This window comes from Argopecten irradians, chromosome 9 (genome assembly GCF_041381155.1).
Source record: "Argopecten irradians isolate NY chromosome 9, Ai_NY, whole genome shotgun sequence".
Classification (NCBI taxonomy): Eukaryota; Metazoa; Mollusca; class Bivalvia; order Pectinida; family Pectinidae; genus Argopecten; species Argopecten irradians.
The window spans coordinates 37435113-37449996 of record NC_091142.1 but is presented as its reverse complement, the minus strand read 5'-3'; the positions used below and the strand labels follow the sequence as shown (position 1 = coordinate 37449996).

General features: G+C 37.3%; 1 protein-coding gene across 2 annotated transcripts in view; it reads right to left on the bottom strand.

Annotated features, from left to right (window-relative positions):
* Positions 1–14884, bottom strand: part of LOC138332246 (sodium- and chloride-dependent GABA transporter ine-like) — a 143223-nt gene that overhangs the window by 50671 nt on the left and 77668 nt on the right. Inside the window, exon 1 of one of the 2 annotated variants that reach the window (XM_069280261.1) lies at positions 878–1002. The exons of the other annotated variant lie outside the window; for it this stretch is intronic. The gene's annotated coding sequence lies outside the window, so the exon portion shown is untranslated. Of the gene's footprint in view, positions 1–877; positions 1003–14884 lie in introns of those variants that run through there. 2 annotated transcript variants of the gene reach the window in all.

The following is a 14884-nucleotide window of genomic DNA, read 5'->3' as shown; positions in this document are numbered from 1 at the left end:
GAATGACTAGTTAGCCGAATGACTAGTAGCGATTTAAAGGAAATGTTGACGGACGGACGGACGGACGAACAGACGGACGGACGGACGAACAGACGGACGGACGATGGACGGACGATGGACGGACGACGGATGACGGACGACGGACGCCGCACCATGACATAAGCTCACTGGCCGTTCGGGTCAGGTGAGCTAAAAATGGGATATTAAAAGCCTCCAGGGTACTGTTTTTATTTTCTCCTTTACTTCAAGTGTTTACACATACACTTAACAATACACATGTTTGTGAGATCAACATTTACGGTAGACTAAACAAATACTTGACTTGTAGATATTACTCATGAATGTTCATCAAAACAGATTCAAGGCCATTCAGAAATAGGATCAATTCATGTACACCATCATATTAGTATTTAGCTACCGCTTGTTACAAAGTCATTCAGAAATAGGATCAATTCACGACACCATCATATTAGTACTTAGCTAGAGCTGCAGATCAATGGCCAATTTCTCACAGCTACGACAAAATTCTGTCAATCATGAATGAATTCCTGTCACATTTTAATTACTCTTGAATAACTGCTTGTTTTACACTCATCCGAGAGCTATATACTGATGTTAGGCTGCATCAAAGTTCTTTGAGCTCTGCAGTAAACAAGTCATCAGAATAACAATGTAATAGATGATGTAGGTACGACATACAGACAAAGAACAACCAATATATACGGTATCCATGGTAACTTGCCTATAGCCAGGTGACCTAAAATTACCGTCATTGTAAATAATTAATGCTGTCCTACATAAGGTCTTTTTTCACCTATATAAACATTCATATATCATTTACACAAAAGAATTCACCTCCACACACAAACTTGTTTACCTGTTCCAGCGAAGTTCAGTTCTGTTAACAAATGTTTCATAACTGTCTGACGTGTCCTTTAAATGTATATCATACAAATCATTCGGCACTGTATGTCCACTACAGAAGCACATGCTCATTTAAACATGAAACAATAAAGAACGCCATCAGCTTACAACTTATTTCTTATTTTATTGGTCAGTCATTCAGTAGAAGAGATTATCTATAAATAAATCACACTGACACCAAACGTAGAACACATTAACTTTATCAGGTAGCCAAATCTATAATCTTCACTTGAAATCACTACAATGGAATAAGTCTCTAAATCTCTCCCTAAAAGGACTTTTTCAATCAAACAGCATTTCTGCTTAACAATGAGATTATAATGAGCCAGTCATACTCTGATGTGAGGAACTGGAATGAAGTGCATTAACTAGAACTCGGGCGGTACAATCTGGAACGATCAATCAATGCTGATCGATCCCAAGCTTCAGGTGTATTTGTAATACGCGAGGTTTATATGCTACAAACATAGAATAGAAGAGCTAATATTATGAAATACTTGTACTTATAGCCTTAGTTACAACACCTTCGTCACTGCTTTTATACCATATATAACAGCTATGATATAGTGTGTATTCCTTATTTTACCTCCTAGAGAGACCACTTCTGTTATCATACCACTTGTTCATTCCCAAAGGGTGCAGGTCTTATGATGGAGGGACCACTGTATTATTAACATATACAGTACATGAAATATGTATTCCTTCCAAACGCAATTTAGACTTAGATCATACAACTATCTTTTAATGATTCCATCATCTTAATATTCTATTAATTATAAGACACCACAGCACCATTTAGATGTCTGATGTATTTGACCACCAAAAGCAATTGCTTGCGTCTTGATCACAACTTCCAGATTCCAACATATGGCTCCTGTGGTCAGTATGGTCTTAGAACTGAATGAAATATAGACATGGCAAAAACCAAATAAGGAAAACAAAAGCTCCTTTTTGTATGAATTTTAATGCAAATCATTCAGAAGCATAGAAGATCTATAGGGATGAAGATCAAGGTAACATAAAAGTTTCTAATACAGCAACTTGCAAGACTTGTAAACGAGTAGGGGTGTTGAGTTCAATCCCTGGCAGAGATAATGATTATGTTTATGTAAAATTATGTAGTTCAATCCCTGGCGCAGATAATGATTATGTTTATGTAAAATTATGTAGTTCAATCCCTGGCAGAGATAATGATTATGTTTATGTAAAATTATCTTGTTCAATCCCTGGCAGAGATAATGATTATGTTCATGTAAAGTTATGTAGTCTATTTCATTGGTCCCCATATAGAACCTTGGGAAATATACTCAGCCATGCATCCCTGTGAACCCCTGGAAACTCAAGGACAACATATTTTCTGGAGTGGAGAGTATGTAACACTGGTGATTACCAGCTGCAATATACAGCTAGGCTGGAGAGAAATTCTCTTTTACAAGATGAGTTGGGAGTCAGTACTAGTAATCCAGAGTTCAAAGTTGGATCTCTGACAGAGGCAGTGATCATATTCATGTGCTTTGTTACATTGATACTCCACTCAACTCAATACCTGTATCTGATCAAGAGAGGATTTTTCTCAGTTTTATATCGTGTGGATCACCATTGTGCCTCTCTGTTCCATAACTACTGAAAGCCTTCCATTATTTACCTACTTTACACCTACCAGTAGACTTTAATATAATCATAGGATGGACAAGCCTTTAGATCAATATGTATTTAACCGAATTTTAGAAAAACACAATCAAATTTCAATGATCTTTTCATTACCCAGATACAAGTGTATACACGCATCTGGTGACCTTCAGACGGTACTTATCGCTACCAACACAATGTAAGGTTCATACTTAAACTACCAACACAGTGTAAGGTTCATACTTATAGCTACAAACACAATGTAAGGTTCATACTTATAGCTACCAACACAGTGTAAGGTTCGTACTTAAACTACCAACACAGTGTAAGGTTCGTACTGAAACTACCAACACAATGTAAGGTTCATACTTATCGCTACCAACACAGTGTAAGGTTCATACTTATAGCTACAAACACAGTGTAAGGTTCATACTTATAGCTACCAACACAGTGTAAGGTTCATACTTATAGCTACCAACACAGTGTAAGGTTCATACCTATAGCTACAAACACAGTGTAAGGTTCATACCTATAGCTACAAACACAGTGTAAGGTTCATACTTATAGCTACCAACACAGTGTAAGGTTCATACTTATAGCTACCAACACAGTGTAAGGTTCATACTTATAGCTACAAACACAGTGTAAGGTTCATACTTATAGCTACCAACACAGTGTAAGGTTCATACTTATAGCTACCAACACAGTGTAAGGTTCATACTTATACCTACCAACACAGTGTAAGGTCCATACTTATAGCTACCAACACAGTGTAAGGTCCATACTTATAGCTACCAACACAGTGTAAGGTCCATACTATAGCTCCATGTAAGGTCCATACTTATAGCTACAACACAGTGTAAGGTCACATAGCAGTGTAAGGTCCATATTTAAAGCTACAAACACAGTGTAAGGTTCATACTTATAGCTACCAACACAGTGTAAGGTTCATACTTATAGCTACCAACACAGTGTAAGGTTCATACCTATAGCTACAAACACAGTGTAAGGTTCATACTTATAGCTACCAACACAGTGTAAGGTTCGTACTTATAGCTACCAAAACAGTGTAAGGTTCATACTTATAGCTACCAACACAGTGTAAGGTTCGTACTTAAACTACCAACACAGTGTAAGGTTCGTACTGAAACTACCAACACATTGTAAGGTTCATACTTATCGCTACCAACACAGTGTAAGGTTCATACTTATAGCTACAAACACAGTGAAAGGTTCATACTTATCGCTACCAACACAGTGTAAGGTTCATACTTATAGCTACCAACACAGTGTAAGGTTCATACTTATAGCTACCAACACAGTGTAAGGTTCATACATGTACTTATAGCTACAAACACAGTGTAAGGTTCATACTTATAGCTACCAACACAGTGTAAGGTTCATACTTATAGCTACCAACACAGTGTAAGGTTCATACTTATAGCTACCAACACAGTGTAAGGTTCATACCTATAGCTACCAACACAGTGTAAGGTTCATACTTATAGCTACCAACACAGTGTAAGGTTCATACTTATAGCTACCAACACAGTGTAAGGTTCATACTTATAGCTACCAACACAGTGTAAGGTCCATACTTATAGCTACCAACACAGTGTAAGGTCCATACTTATAGCTACCAACACAGTGTAAGGGTCCATACCTATAGCTACCAACACAGTGTAAGGTTCATACTTATAGCTACCAACACAGTGTAAGGTCCATACTTATAGCTACCAACACAGTGTAAGGTCCATACCTATAGCCACCAACACAGTGTAAGGTTCATACTTATAGCTACCAACACAGTGTAAGGTTCATACTTATAGCTACCAACACAGTGTAAGGTCCATACTTATAGCTACCAACACAGTGTAAGGTTCATACTTATAGCTACCAACACAGTGTAAGGTTCATACTTATAGCTACCAACACAGTGTAAGGTTCATACTTATAGCTACCAACACAGTGTAAGGTTCATACTTATAGCTACCAACACAGTGTAAGGTTCGTACTTAAAACTACCAACACAGTGTAAGGTTCATACTGAAACTACCAACACATTGTAAGGTTCATACTTATCGCTACCAACACAGTGTAAGGTTCATACTTATAGCTACAAACACAGTGAAAGGTTCATACTTATAGCTACCAAAACAGTGTAAGGTCCATACTTATCGCTACCAACACAGTGTAAGGTTCATACTTATAGCTACCAACACAGTGTAAGGTTCATACTTATAGCTACCAACACAGTGCAAGGTTCATACTTATAGCTACCAACACAGTGTAAGGTCCATACTTATAGCTACCAACACAGTGTAAGGTTCATACTTATAGCTACCAACACAGTGTAAGGTTCATACCTATAGCTACCAACACAGTGTAAGGTTCATACTTATAGCTACCAACACAGTGTAAGGTTCATACTTATAGCTACAAACACAGTGTAAGGTTCATACTTATAGCTACAAACACAGTGTAAGGTTCATACTTATAGCTACCAACACAGTGTAAGGTTCATACCTATAGCTACCAACACAGTGTAAGGTTCATACTTATCGCTACCAACACAGTGTAAGGTTCATACTTATAGCTACCAACACAGTGTAAGGTTCATACTTATAGCTACCAACACAGTGTAAGGTTATACTTATAGCTACCAACACAGTGTAAGATTCATACATGTACTTATAGCTACCAACACAGTGTAAGGTTCATACTTATAGCTACCAACACAGTGTAAGGTTCATACTTATAGCTACCAACACAGTGTAAGGTTCATACCTATAGCTACCAACACAGTGTAAGGTTCATACTTATAGCTACCAACACAGTGTAAGGTTCATACTTATAGCTACCAACACAGTGTAAGGTTCATACTTATAGCTACAAACACAGTGTAAGGTTCATACTTATAGCTACCAACACAGTGTAAGGTCCATACTTATAGCTACCAACACAGTGTAAGGTCCATACTTATAGATACCAACACAGTGCAAGGTTCATACTTATAGCTACCAACACAGTGTAAGGTTCATACCTATAGCTACCAACACAGTGTAAGGTTCATACCTATAGCTACAAACACAGTGTAAGGTTCATACTTATAGCTACAAACACAGTGTAAGGTTCGTACTTATAGCTACCAACACAGTGTAAGGTTCATACTTATAGCTACCAACACAGTGTAAGGTTCATACTTATAGCTACCAACACAGTGTAAGGTTCATACTTATAGCTACCAACACAGTGTAAGGTTCATACTTATAGCTACCAACACAGTGTAAGGTCCATACTTATAGCTACAAACACAGTGTAAGGTTCATACTTATAGCTACCAACACAGTGTAAGGTTCATACTTATAGCTACCAACACAGTGTAAGGTTCATACTTATAGCTACCAACACAGTGTAAGGTTCATACTTATAGCTACCAACACAGTGTAAGGTTCATACTTATAGCTACCAACACAGTGTAAGGTTCATACTTATAGCTACCAACACAGTGTAAGGTTCATACTTATAGCTACAAACACAGTGTAAGGTTCATACTTATAGCTACCAACACAGTGTAAGGTTCATACTTATAGCTACCAACACAGTGTAAGGTTCATACTTATAGCTACCAACACAGTGTAAGGTTCATACTTATAGCTACCAACACAGTGTAAGGTTCATACTTATAGCTACCAACACAGTGTAAGGTTCATACTTATAGCTACCAACACAGTGTAAGGTTCATACTTATAGCTACCAACACAGTGTAAGGTTCATACTTATAGCTACCAACACAGTGTAAGGTTCATACTTATAGCTACCAACACAGTGTAAGGTTCATACTTATAGCTACCAACACAGTGTAAGGTCCATACTTATAGCTACCAAACAGTGTAAGGTCCATACTATAGCTACCAACACAGTGTAAGGTTCATACTTATAGCTACCAACACAGTGTAAGGTTCATACTATAGCTACCAACACAGTGTAAGGTCATACTTATAGCTACCAAACACAGTGTAAGGTTCATACTTATAGCTACCAACACAGTGTAAGGTCCATACTTATAGCTACCAACACAGTGTAAGGTCCATACCTATAGCTACAAACACAGTGTAAGGTTCATACTATAGCTACCAACACAGTGTAAGGTTCATACTTATAGCTACAACACAGTGTAAGGTTCATACTTATAGCTACCAACACAGTGTAAGGTTCATACTTATAGCTACCAACACAGTGTAAGGTTCATACTTATAGCTACCAACACAGTGTAAGGTTCATACTTATAGCTACAAACACAGTGTAAGGTTCGTACTTATAGCTACCAACACAGTGTAAGGTTCATACTTATAGCTACAAACACAGTGTAAGGTTCGTACTTATAGCTACAACACAGTGTAAGGTTCATACTTATAGCTACCAACACAGTGTAAGGTTCATACTTATAGCTACCACAACACAGTGTAAGGTTCATACTTATAGCTACCAACACAGTGTAAGGTTCATACTTATAGCTACCAACACAGTGTAAGGTTCATACTTATAGCTACCAACACAGTGTAAGGTTCATACTTATAGCTACCAACACAGTGTAAGGTTCATACTTATAGCTACCAACACAGTGTAAGGTTCATACTTATAGCTACCAACACAGTGTAAGGTTCATACTTATAGCTACCAACACAGTGTAAGGTTCATACTTATAGCTACCAACACAGTGTAAGGTTCATACTTATAGCTACCAACACAGTGTAAGGTTCATACTTATAGCTACCAACACAGTGTAAGGTTCATACTTAACTACCAACACAGTGTAAGGTTCAACTATAGCTACCAACACAGTGTAAGGTTCATACTTATAGCTACCAACACAGTGTAAGGTTCATACTTATAGCTACCAACACAGTGTAAGGTTCATACTTATAGCTACCAACACAGTGTAAGGTTCATACTTATAGCTACCAACACAGTGTAAGGTTCATACTTATAGCTACCAACACAGTGTAAGGTTCATACTTATAGCTACCAACACAGTGTAAGGTTCATACTTATAGCTACCAACACAGTGTAAGGTTCATACTTATAGCTACCAACACAGTGTAAGGTTTATACTTATAGCTACCAACACAGTGTAAGGTTCATACTTATAGCTACCAACACAGTGTAAGGTTCATACTTATAGCTACCAACACAGTGTAAGGTTCATACTTATAGCTACCAACACAGTGTAAGGTTCATACTTATAGCTACCAAACACAGTGTAAGGTTCATACTTATAGCTACCAACACAGTGTAAGGTTCATACTTATAGCTACCAACACAGTGTAAGGTCCATACTTATAGCTACCAACACAGTGTAAGGTTCATACTTATAGCTACCAACACAGTGTAAGGTTCATACTTATAGCTACCAACACAGTGTAAGGTTCATACTTATAGCTACCAACACAGTGTAAGGTTCATACTTATAGCTACCAACACAGTGTAAGGTTCATACTTATAGCTACCAACACAGTGTAAGGTCCATACTTATAGCTACCAAGACAGTGTAAGGTTCATACATATAGCTACCAACACAGTGTAAGGTTCATACTTATAGCTACCAAACACAGTGTAAGGTTCATACTTATAGCTACAAACACAGTGTAAGGTTCATACTTATAGCTACCAACACAGTGTAAGGTTCATACTTATAGCTACCAACACAGTGTAAGGTTCATACTTATAGCTACCAACACAGTGTAAGGTTCATACTTATAGCTACCAACACAGTGTAAGGTTCATACTTATAGCTACCAACACAGTGTAAGGTTCATACTTATAGCTACCAACACAGTGTAAGGTTCATACTTTATAGCTACCAACACAGTGTAAGGTTCATACTTATACTACAACAAGTAGGTCATACTTAACCAACACAGTGTAAGGTTCATACTATAGCTACCAACACAGTGTAAGGTTCATACTATTATAGCTACCAACACAGTGTAAGGTTCATACTTATAGCTACCAACACAGTGTAAGGTCCATACTTATAGATACCAACACAGTGTAAGGTTCATACTTATAGCTACCAACACAGTGTAAGGTTCATACTTATAGCTACCAACACAGTGTAAGGTTCATACTTATAGCTACCAACACAGTGTAAGGTCCATACTTATAGATACCAACACAGTGTAAGGTCCATACTTATAGCTACCAACACAGTGTAAGGTCCATACCTATAGCTACCAACACAGTGTAAGGTCCATACCTATAGCTACCAACACAGTGTAAGGTTCATACTTATAGCTACCAACACAGTGTAAGGTTCATACTTATAGATACCAACACAGTGTAAGGTCCATACCTATAGCTACCAACACAGTGTAAGGTTCATACTTATAGCTACCAACACAGTGTAAGGTCCATACTTATAGCTACCAACACAGTGTAAGGTCCATACTTATAGCTACCAACACAGTGTAAGGTTCATACTTATAGCTACCAACACAGTGTAAGGTTCATACTTATAGCTACCAACACAGTGTAAGGTCCATACTTATAGCTACCAACACAGTGTAAGGTCCATACTTATAGCTACCAACACAGTGTAAGGTCCATACTTATAGCTACCAACACAGTGTAAGGTTCATACTTATAGCTACCAACACAGTGTAAGGTTCATACTTATAGCTACCAACACAGTGTAAGGTTCATACTTATAGCTACCAACACAGTGTAAGGTTCATACTTATAGCTACCAACACAGTGTAAGGTTCATACTTATAGCTACCAACACAGTGTAAGGTTCATACTTATAGCTACCAACACAGTGTAAGGTTCATACTTATAGATACCAACACAGTGTAAGGTTCATACTTATAGCTACCAACACAGTGTAAGGTTCATACTTATAGCTACCAACACAGTGTAAGGTTCATACTTATAGCTACCACCATTAGGTTATTATACAACACAGTGTAAGGTTCATACTTATACTACCAACACAGTGTAAGGTACTTATAGCTACCAACACAGTGTAAGGTTCATACTTATAGCTACCAACACAGTGTAAGGTTCATACTTATAGCTACCAACACAGTGTAAGGTTCATACTTATAGCTACCAACACAGTGTAAGGTTCATACTTATAGCTACCAAACACAGTGTAAGGTTCATACTTATAGCTACAAACACAGTGTAAGGTTCATACCTATAGCTACAAACACAGTGTAAGGTTCATACTTATAACTACCATCACAGTGTAAGGTTCATACTTATAGCTACCAACACAGTGTAAGGTCCATACTTATAGATACCAACACCGTGTAAGGTTCATACTTATAGATACCAACACAGTGTAAGGTTCATACTTATAGCTACCAACACAGTGTAAGGTTCGTACTTAAACTACCATCACAGTGTAAGGTTCATACTTATAGCTACCAACACAGTGTAAGGTTCATACCTATAGCTACCAACACAGTGTAAGGTTCATACTTATAGCTACCAACACAGTGTAAGGTTCGTAACTTAAACTACCATCACAGTGTAAGGTTCATACTTATAGCTACCAACACAGTGTAAGGTTCATACTTATAGCTACCAACACAGTGTAAGGTTCATACTTATAGCTACCAACACAGTGTAAGGTTCATACTTATAGCTACCAACACAGTGTAAGGTTCATACTTATAGCTACCAACACAGTGTAAGGTTCATACTTATAGCTACCAACACAGTGTAAGGTTCATACTTATAGCTACCAACACAGTGAGCATAATGACATGTTTTGTCGACTATATGAAACATGTGTGACGAACACCAGTACAACAATACACATTATATTAATGTAAAGATATCTGACACTATGATTCAAAGTAAGTATGATTCTTTATAAAACTCGATACCTTCTCATATTGATTACGAAAGAAATATAATCTTCAGAATGTCGGCAGCTTCAGGGTCCTGACTTGTTTTGTCAGAGCCATATGTGTTTTTATTGAGAGATAGACATGGATGCAGTCGTTAGTTCCTATACATCTGTTTTAGTAGTAACATAAAGGCCAATAATACATAGAACAGGTGAGAACTGGATAACAATTAAAATCATATAACAAGAGGCCCAGAGGGCCTGTATCGCTCACCTGGTCTGTAATGCCAAGTGATGTTCTGAATACAAGTTCATTGTTTCTTTTCTGAAGGAATTTTAATATTAACCTCTAAATCCCCTATTGGGCCCCACCCCTCCTGCCCCCAGGGGGTCAGAGCCAAAATTTATACAAGTTCTGTTCCCCTTCCCCCAAGGATGTTTGTGGCCAAATTTGGTTACAATCCATGCAGAACTCTAGGACAAGTAGCGATTTATAGGATTTACCTCTATTTCCCCTATTGGGCCCCGCCCCTCATGCCCCCGGGGGTCAGAGCCTAACTTTATACAAGTTCTGTTCCCCTACCCCCAAGGATGTTTGTGGCCAAATTTGGTTACAATCCATGCAGAACTCTAAGACAAGTAGCGATTTATAGGATTTACCTCTATTTCCCCTATTGGGCCCCACCCCTCCTGTCCCCTGGGGGTCAGAGCCAAAATTTATACAAGTTCTGTTCCCCTTCACCCAAGGATGTTTGTGGCCAAATTTGGTTACAATCCATGGAGAACTCTATGACTAGTATCGATTTAAAGGAAATGGTTACGGACGGACGGACGGACGCCGCGCCATGACATAAGCTCACCTGGCCCGAAGCCTTCCATGTCTGTGACTTTAAGCCCATGAATAGTAGTCTGATGCCCATAATTAGTAATTTTACGGCCAGACTAGTGCCAATTGTAATGAACTAGTCCAAACCTATTAGTGCATCCCCACCCGATTAAAATCAGTATAAAATATTATATTTACAAGAGCGGTGGTTAGTTGCATTTTTCAACACATTTTGAGTACATTCTTGTATGTGATTATTTCAGTCCGGATGCATCATTTTGTGAGAATTTGTGTTCACGAACACATCCAGACTGTACTTTGGGTAAAAAATTGTGAACTGATGATGACTGCAGCGCTGAAGCAAAAGCTGTATTGGATTATAGTGATAAAATAGTTGGGACTAGTAAAATTTGGGGTTTTTAAGTCCAATTGACTAGCAGCGGATCAAAAATCAATGTCACCAGTCTGGCCCAGTTTCAAAGAATTAAATAATGAATTATAACATTCACTAAGGGTACAAAATAATGATTTGGTTATATCAAAAAGGATACAGCTACCTCTAAAAGGAAAATACTGTATATTTTCTGATATTGAATCATATAATTCTCCACAAACCACTACACAGGACTCATAAAGGTTTACCGTAAAGTAAATGAAAATGTTCAGTAAAATACTTCAATGTTTCCATGAGATTTGTATCTTTTCAGGTTTGTATAATAATATGCATACTATAAGCTTTATAAATATAAATCACAATTTGAAGTAATTTTAGCTACATAAACATGAACAGTTATTAGATGACATAATATTCATAATGGCCAGATTATACCAGGGAAGATAAGCTACTTATCAGACTCTAGCATTAATCTACGACCTTGAAATCCCATGACCTTGCCCTAGAAGAAGCCAATCTGCAATGCATTCTTATGTTCCCAACAACAACAGCTATGTGAACACAAACTGCTCCATCGAAATATACTGACCTTAAAAAGCTATAAGTTTGCGGCCAAGTTCTGCTTACGTTTCCCAGTTCTGACCATTAAAGTAAAGGAAAGTTGAAAGCAGTGAAAGCGAGGCTGCGTGTAAATGTAACCACACACATAGTCAGCCGGGAGGACGTTTTAGGATTCCTATACTTTAAATTAATTTCTTCGTACGCAGACAGATTTTGGCGAGAGATTTTATTTTTCTATTTCATAAGAAATTATACTGGATACATTCACACCATTTTTACCGACTTTAGCCATCCTTGCCCGACTGTTCACTTTAAAAAGCTATCCTTTTTTCTCATTAATTCGTTGTACAATACATTAATCATTCTATACCTAGTATATACATACCACAACAGATAAGTCACCTATCGTTTTCACTTATCTCAATGACTTTAATGTGTAAGTGAGCTCCATAGGTATTGAGCAGGTAAACCTTAGTGGAGAAGATTTGATGATCTAAAGAGCTCACTGACTCGTGTGCAGTATGAACGACTAGCTGTTATTCTTATTGTACCAACATGCATTCTTACCCGGGTGGCCGATTCTACAACAAGCAATTGCTTAGTGTGGTTATAGATAGCCATCCAAGAAGAGAACGCTTCACCGCATGTTCACATTATCAAACCAGTTTTCAATGATAAGACCAGCAGTACCTGATTTTTTTCTATCTCTTCTGCCTGAAGTCCCATACCGCTCTATCAGTTTTTGTGAAATCCAGCAGAAATATAAATGTAACAATACAAGTGCGCAATGGGTCTGTTTCTATTCTTATCAGGATCTTTGGACAGGTGATTTAACTAATTCACTCCTGAAATGTCATAATTGACTGATTTAGTCAGATTCAGATTAGCCTAAATGTGTCTTCAGGGGCGAATGAGTTAAGTGCAAAAAGTTGAAAGGGCCTGAATTTTAACTCTCCCCTTTTTGATATCCAGAATCAGTTCTCTGAACTTATACTGGAAAATAGATAATGTACAATGATTCTGTATTAAACTTACAATCTTATTCATCACAAAACTTGCCTATCCAGCCATATCAAATACAGCCATATCTTAAGACATGTGTAATAACACTATTATGATGTTACATATAATTTTAATGCAATAATCTATATATGACATCGCATTATTGTCTCTGTAGATGGAAAAGTCACATCAGAGCTTGATTTCAACTGTTTATATAGAGACAAAATTAAAAGTTTGATTTATATTTCTATTTATAGAATTTATGTGAAAAATAGAATCTTACATTAGTGACTCTGTAATATGAAATTTATCAAACAAGTTCAATAATTTTTACTGGTAATAGTAATAATACTGTAGTTGAACATCGAAAGTGTTACCATAGCAGCCTTTTTATCCCATAAGTCCACCTTTATACACATCACCTGGAGGCCGCTGTATAAATGTAAATAATACAGTTATACACCTTACCAAGCTTTAACAAAAGTATGGAAGCTATACATGTATAGATATAGTTTACAACTGAGACTGCATTGACAATAACTACATTATCTTAATTATAACAAGAGATCCCAGAGAGATCTTGGCCCCCACCAAAGAATGATCTTTGTATGACAATTGAAAGAGAGATCTTTTCTCTGCTTTTTAAACTTAAACTATCATATCCATGATGGCGGTCTTTCAGCCATCTTATTTGTTGATCGTTCACTCCAAAAACGTCTCCGAGAAATAGCGGTATAACAACCTTCAGCTATCAAAATTAAAGATGGCGGCTGGTCAGCCATCTTGTTGATTGATCGGTCCCAAAATGCAATATGCACTACTAGGGCCCTAGTGGAACCTACACATGAAATTTGAAAAATGTCCCTTCATTACTTTCTGAGAAATAGTGGTAATAAACTTTAACTATCAAAATCCAAGATGGCTGCTTGATGGCCATCTTGTTGACTGATTGCTTCCAAAATGGAATTAAACAACTAGGGCTCTAGGGGAACCTACACATGAAATTTGAGAAAAATCCCTTCAAAACTTTCTGAGAAATAACGATGACAAACTTTAACTATCAAAATCCAAGATGGCTGACTGGCGGCCATCTTAATGACTGATCAGTCCAAAAATGCAATATGCACAACTAGGGCCCTAGGGGAACCTACATATGAAATTTGAAAAAAGATCCCTTTTGTACTTACTTAGAAATAGCGGTATCAAGAATTCTTAAAGGACAGACAGACTGACAGAAGCGCGGACCACGAACCACAGACAAAAGATGATTTGAATAGTCCACCATCTGATGGGGTTAAAAGATAGAGTTATGAGCTTGAGTTCTCTATGATTGGCAAAACTTAAAAATTATAAACAGGAGAATTAGAAATTACTGATTCAGTTTACAAGTTCAGTCCTGTTGCTATCTGCTGTAAACACCCCATCTATACTAACCCTACAGATGGTATAATATCAAAACACACATTAGGGTTGTAATGATACACCAGTACTCCGATACGATACCCATCACGATACATGCCTCTTCATTCGATTATTTTTTATAAAATACTTCAGTTTTGAGCCATCTTGTTTTTCACATCTGGATTTTAAAATGTACAACTAATTCATTTTAAAATAAATCATACCTAAAAGAGAAAAATTAAAAAGGTGAGCATTTTGCTTCTTTGGCTCATGATCAGTCGCTAGA